The sequence below is a fragment of the Pteropus vampyrus genome, unplaced genomic scaffold, assembly GCF_000151845.1.
Source record: "Pteropus vampyrus isolate Shadow unplaced genomic scaffold, Pvam_2.0 Scaffold163, whole genome shotgun sequence".
Classification (NCBI taxonomy): domain Eukaryota; kingdom Metazoa; phylum Chordata; class Mammalia; order Chiroptera; family Pteropodidae; genus Pteropus; species Pteropus vampyrus.
The window spans coordinates 598,822-605,252 of NW_011888944.1; positions in this window are offsets into that span (position 1 = coordinate 598,822).

The following is a 6,431-nucleotide window of genomic DNA, read 5'->3' on the forward strand; positions in this document are numbered from 1 at the left end:
CCCATTGCAGGTTTTATGTCCTCAAGGTCAGAACACGGATCTGTTTCCCGGGGGCCTTCACTGAATCCCCTCGCCTCTGACTGGATGACTTGCCCTCCCCTGAACCAATCACTGGGCTAAAAAAAAAAAAAAATAGGGCTGCCTGATTGGCTGGGCCTGATTCCCTGGCGTGGGCATAAAGTTAGCTTTGCCTAAAACACTTTCGTGGAGGGTGACAGGGGATGGGACCCAGTGAAATCAAGGTCTCCTTATCACGAGAAGAGACAGTAATCCTGGGGTGACCAAATGCGAGCACACGCAGACATCCCCTACGCACCCTGCATCACCCTCACGAAGGAAGGTGTTGTCTCATCGCTCTGGGACACAAACACATTCACAAGTTTGTTGGACTTTAGCCTCAGACATTAAAAATAATTAGAGTGTCGGCAGATCCCACAGATGGAACACAAAAAGCAAAGGATTCAACCAAATAGGGCGAATCTGGATTGTTCTCCTAACGCCAGAGTGGCAACCCCCCAGTCCTTCTCCAGTCCCAGCTTATTTGATACCTCCTCTTCGAAATGTCCCCTCTTCTCTAGTCAAGGTCCCTTCCTCTCATAATAGCACAGGTCACTTACTGTGCAAAGAGACTTCTTAGTGAGCAGCCTCTTGCATGCCCGCTGCTCACTTTCAGGGTGAAGCTGGATTCTCTTCTCCACCAGAGAGACCAAGCTCTGGGAATCGGGGCGCACTCCGGGGGCGGAAACCAACATGCTCAAGTATTAATTTGTTCAGAGAAAGCTATGCCGATATTTTCAGCAGCCAGATCGGAGAGTCTCCTTGGGACATTGGACTTAGAGCGGTGGCAGCTTGCTTGGAAGACAGTAAAGGAAAATGTCATTAATTAAGGACATCCTCTTTCCACCAGCGGAAGTGTGGCATTTGGAGTCAGACAGACGGGAATTTAATTTTTATCTCCGTCTCCACCTCTGTGACCTTGAAAAAGTTACTCAACTTTGCTAAGCCTCAGGATGCTCTTCCTCTACAAAATAAGAGTAACCGTACTTTGGGACGTGGGCTGCGTGAGGAAGAGCGGATAGGCTACAGTGGGGAGATGCAGCGTCCATGGCATTTAGCATTTAGAATATGGAATCTCAGGGAGTGTGGCACACAGGACCCTTTGCTCCACGGCAGCAGTGGTGATCGAGAGTCTTGCTCATGACACCGAGTCACTTGAGGTAGTCAGGACGTCTTCTGTGCTGGAATCACAGAAGTTCAGCTCTCTCTTTTGAATACTCTTTCTCTTTCCAAGGCAAAACTTGGAAAGATGGCCATGTAATGACACCAAGGTGTCTTGAAGTTGGCAAGACCCCCAACCCAGGCTGAGCATTAACTCCAGGTCGGTTATTTCTGGGGAGTTCTCAGCAAATGGCTAACCCCGTGCAACAGTGTAATTTCTAGAATTTTCCACTCGATGATACTTTTTGACTTTCTAACCTTGACATTAGTATTTGCTGCTACCGTAATGTCTTGATTCCTTAACGTGGATTATGAAGCCCTCCACAGTCCCATCCCCAGGCCTTTGTATGAGTGTCCCCTCTGCCTGGAGCAATCTGCGGTTTGCTGACCTTAACTCTTGTCCTTCGGGCCACAAGTTAACCGCCATTTGGACCACTCCGCTGAGCCTCTAGCAGCCTGATATGCTCATTCTATCCATCACTCATCTCACTTTATATTACTTCTGGATCACAAATACCAAAATGTACAGTTACTTGTTCATGGCTTCTGCATTGAAAGAAGATCATCTAAATTTCCACATGGAAGAACTGTGTGTAGCACGATGCTAAGAGGCAAGAGGGTGGCAGACAATGGGAGAACGTGAGTTAGACCAGGTGGCCCAGGTGGTAAGCGAGGATCTATCAATGCTTTTGCCAAGGGGCCTGGAGTCTCCATGGACCCAGCCACGTGCTCCAGCTGCAGTGTTGGTGAGGCCAGAAACCACTTAGCGATCGATGTCTGTGAGGTTCAGTCTTTCCAACTCGTATTCGCCCTCTAAGTATCCGACCCCTTGTCTTGCTTGAGTGAGTTCCCGTTCCTTGCCGCCAAGAGAGCCCCAGCCGAAACGTGCATTAAAACCACAACCCGACCTCACATAAACCAGCCCCAGGCCCAGTCACAGATCCCGGCCAGTGTTCTGTCCGCTGGGCAGCGCAGTAGAAGCATTAAAAATGCAGACTCTGGAGTCAGACCACCCGAGTATAATTTTCAGATCTCCCGTTGATTTGCTGTGTGACCTTGGCGAGTTATTTATTCTCCCCTGGCCTCAGTTTCCTTATCTCTGAAATGGGAATAATGATACTTACCTCATTGTATTATTGTGACTACTTAATAAATTAAATCACGATATACTCAGAATACCAACCAGCACTTACTAAGCTCTTAGTAAGTGTTAGCTAGTTTTATCATTTGACTTAACTGCAATCTCGACATCCATCCCTCTTGCTGCCCAGGTGTTCAGACACAGGCACCATGGGCCTGACACAGTAGGAAAGAGTAGCCATACTGTCACCGTGCAGAGTGGACAGCAGAGAGGGAGCCTTGCAGCAGAGCCTGCCTTGCGGGAATGACCAGCACGCTCCCTGCCGCATACCCCAAATCGAGCATGCAGTCATTTTGTTCCAGATCCTTCCTGAGAAAAGAGGCTGAGATTGTTACACTAATTTTTATCAATATCTCAGTGGCGAAGAGGAGAGATTGAAGACTGGCAGGCTGGGCTTCAAAGCTGATGTTCTTCCAAGATTTAATTCCTCAAAGGTAATCTAGGGATCAGTCGAGAAGTTAACGGTCCCACCTTGTCAAGGAAGCAGGTTCATACACCACTGTCAGGGACTCCTGTGATCTCCAGGTCTTCGAGGCTTCTTAGCACATTAACTAGGTCTAGAAAAGCTGAGATGTACTCGTTCTCTGCCTCAGGGCACCGTGCTTACACCCAGCTGGAAGCTAAGCTGAATCTCTGCTTTGGAGCGTACTGGAGATAGCTCTGGGAGTCTGCTCAGTAAAGACCCCAATGGCCCCTCCATAAGGCAGAGACACCGTTGGGGTTGACACCGCTAGCAAGTGGGAACTGGCTGGTATTGTGTCACCACGTCCAGGGACAGTATCCTATTAAGACACTAGAATTTTCTAGTCTTTGTCTATATCCCGTACTGCCCCTTAGTTCTACAACGTCCTTGAGACTGGAACTCTGCCTAGTCCCTTGGTCTCCTACTGAACTATGATGCTCCTCTGAGCTGAGACAACCACTGTTTGGCCCACTGGTTTCTGATTCCTGAAGGCTGAGCCAGAATTGAGTTGGGAAGGTATTTGATGCTCAAAAACAATATGGCGCATGTGTTCACAGTTGACAGAATATGATAAAACTCCTCCTCACCCAGGGGCATTCGCATATGCTGCTCCCACTGCTAACTTGATATTCTCTTCCGATGCTTTGTTGACTATTAAAATTACTAATCCTTTAGATCCCGGCAAACATATATTATCTGAGAGGAATGGTCCCAGGCCGGCCAATTAGCCAAGCCCCCTTGTTATACTTTGGTGTTGACCTCTGTAGCGTATCATAACGGTTATCGATTAGTCGATTATGTGATTTTATTTTTAATATGCGATCACGCTTTCCATCACCACCTCTTTCCCCTGTAAACTTCAATATGGCCAGAAACACATTCGTTTTGCTCATCATAGCATCTTAAGTGTCTAGCAGAGTGGCTGGAACGTAGATCTCAAAAATATTTGCCAAATGAATGAATGAATAAATGAGCAAATAAGAAGACTGAGCACAACAAATATGTCCACTGCAACCCCATGTCATAAAAGAAGATTGAAAAGCCAATATCTGGCTTTTACAGATTCCAAGGTTGGCTAAAAAACACCTGGAAGAGAAATGGCTGAGGAAATACATACAAGTTCTCCAATTATCTTCATCGTCCATTTAGACAATCTGTTCCCTTGTTCTCCTTTGAGTAAACATGTTTCAGAAGAGAGGTGCATTTCCAAAGATATTTGCCAATTTTATAGATGGATTTTTTTTCTAGAGATGATGAGTGAAAGCTTATTTTTCAAAAAACGAATTCAAACAGAGGGTGTTTTAGCCCACTGAAGCACTTGTTTACTGTGGTACTTTTTTCTTAATTGCTTTGAGAAATAGAGGGCTTTATTGAACAACTGGGGTGATGTACCCATCAGTGTCCTATGCTGATTTGTATAAATGTATCTGCAGCTCTTAGAGACGTGGCTTGGGCTCCACGCTGTTTCCATTATTGTTTTTTTCTGTATAACATGACCCACGCTACTCATTTCCACATGTGCATGTTGCTCTGAAATGCCATCCGAGCTAAGCACTAATCCCAGATATTAACTGCAATATTAACACAACACGCTGATGGGCGGGTCATGCATCTATCTGTAAAGAGAAGTTCAAATGCCAAAAAGGTCTTCTTTAGGGGTCAGAAAGCACATTTTTATGCACACATTTTGCATCACGTAGAAACTACCAAACCCAAGCATACAGATCTCTCTCTCTCTCTGTGTCTTATATTGTTGCTCATAGATTTTTTTCACTAACCTGTGCTGGTGTTTGCTAACAGGTACCTTATCTAAAGTATTGCGTTATCTCCTCTTTTGAAAGACTTAATGGTAAAGCAGGAAAATCAGAGAAAACCATTCATTCATTTCTTTACTCACTCATTCATTCACTCGTCCATTTTTTTCAAATGTTTGTTCATGCAGTCGACAACACTGTATTTAAAATTTACAGCCTGTCAGGCACATCACGAACCTGAGGGATGTGGGGGTACCATGGCTCAAGGTGCCATCGAGGTAACCTTGCTGGAGCCCTTCCTCACACACCAGCAGACGCTGTGGTCCCCGTGGGCTTGGTGGCTTACTTGATGCGTCTCTTCTCTTTTGACCAAATCCTTGTGTCAGGGAGCAGAGATAAGCTAGAGGGTCTCACCTCAGGTAGATGACAAGTCGACGTGGCACGTGTGAAGTCAGGGCTAAGTGCTGATGTGCACGTGAGCCCAGGGAAAAGGACTGTCCCCCGGGCTGACTGTCTGTGGACAAGTATGAGTGAGCATGGTCAGGGGGAGAAAGACAGTTCAAGAGAGGGGACCAGCAACGCCCGGATTTCTGTAAGTTCTTTGATAGAACAGTTCTTGAGAATAATATTAAAAACAATAACAATAACAATGACGACATCGATAATAATAATAATAGAGAATGTTTCTAGCATTGGGACTAAGCGTGTTTTCCGCTAGTCAGACAAGGCATGGGCTGGAGAGAGGACCGATATGCTCCGCCGTTCGTTTGCTTTCTCCACGTTCTTCTCTGATCTTCAGCGTGACTGCCTCTGCTGGCCGCTTTGTCCAAGTCGGACCTCATTCACCGAGGGGGCCTGGAGCACACATTCCATGACTTTGTCTTTTTAGCCAGTGGAATCCCTGGCTGGATCCCCCGCCAGCCATCCGCCGGGTCTGGCCAGCTGTGCAGATTCAGCACCTCTGGTGGAGGGTGGTGGCGAGTCTTCTGTAAACAGGAAGCGCCCAGCTAGTTCTGCTGATGCTGCAGGATGGGAAAGGCAGATAGGCGGTCATCATTGTTCACATCGACAGCTGGAAATACAAAGGCGAGGAGGCCAGGTGTTCACTGGGACGGAGCATCTTGATGAGGAAGTCGAAATTAAATCAGCTTAATGAGGAGAGGAGGTGGCTTGGGACGTATTGTAGATGGAGCTCCATGCATAGGCAGATAAAACCTCCAAAGGTTGACTTAAAAGATATTAAGGAACGCGATAAGGCCTCCAGGAAGCCTTCTGTGCTTGCTATCTACATATAACATCACTGTATCAGCACCAACTCACTCGTACGCCCAAATCTGAAACTCAGGAGCAGAAATTGCCTTTTCAGACAGTTTAACATCATAGGACCCAATTAACTGGGGACAGATAGAAAGAAGGAGATAAAATGGTGTATAATGAGATCATCAGGGGTATGCAAATAAAATCCCACAGTCTTCTAATATTGTGATAGAAAAGATGCTTATACAGATCATTATATTTATATGCGGTGCATCAGATTGCTGCCTCGGTCCAGTGTGTGAAATCACCCTCTGGGCTAAAAAAAACATTCCAGGGGCAGTAAGATCCCACCCCATTTTGGGCTACTCCATTCCAGAGCCATACTCCCTATCGCCTGAGACTTTCATTCAGCATGCTGTGGCAGAGAGAGGTGACACAAAGGCAGAGGAAACCAAATTTGAGTGAACCCAGAACTTAATGGATAATGCTTTGCACGTACTCTCTCTAATCGTCTTCCCATTCTTGTGAGAGAGAAAACATTTTCCTCATTTCACAGGTTTGAACCCAAGGCTGGGAGGGGCTGAATGGCTTCCTCGAA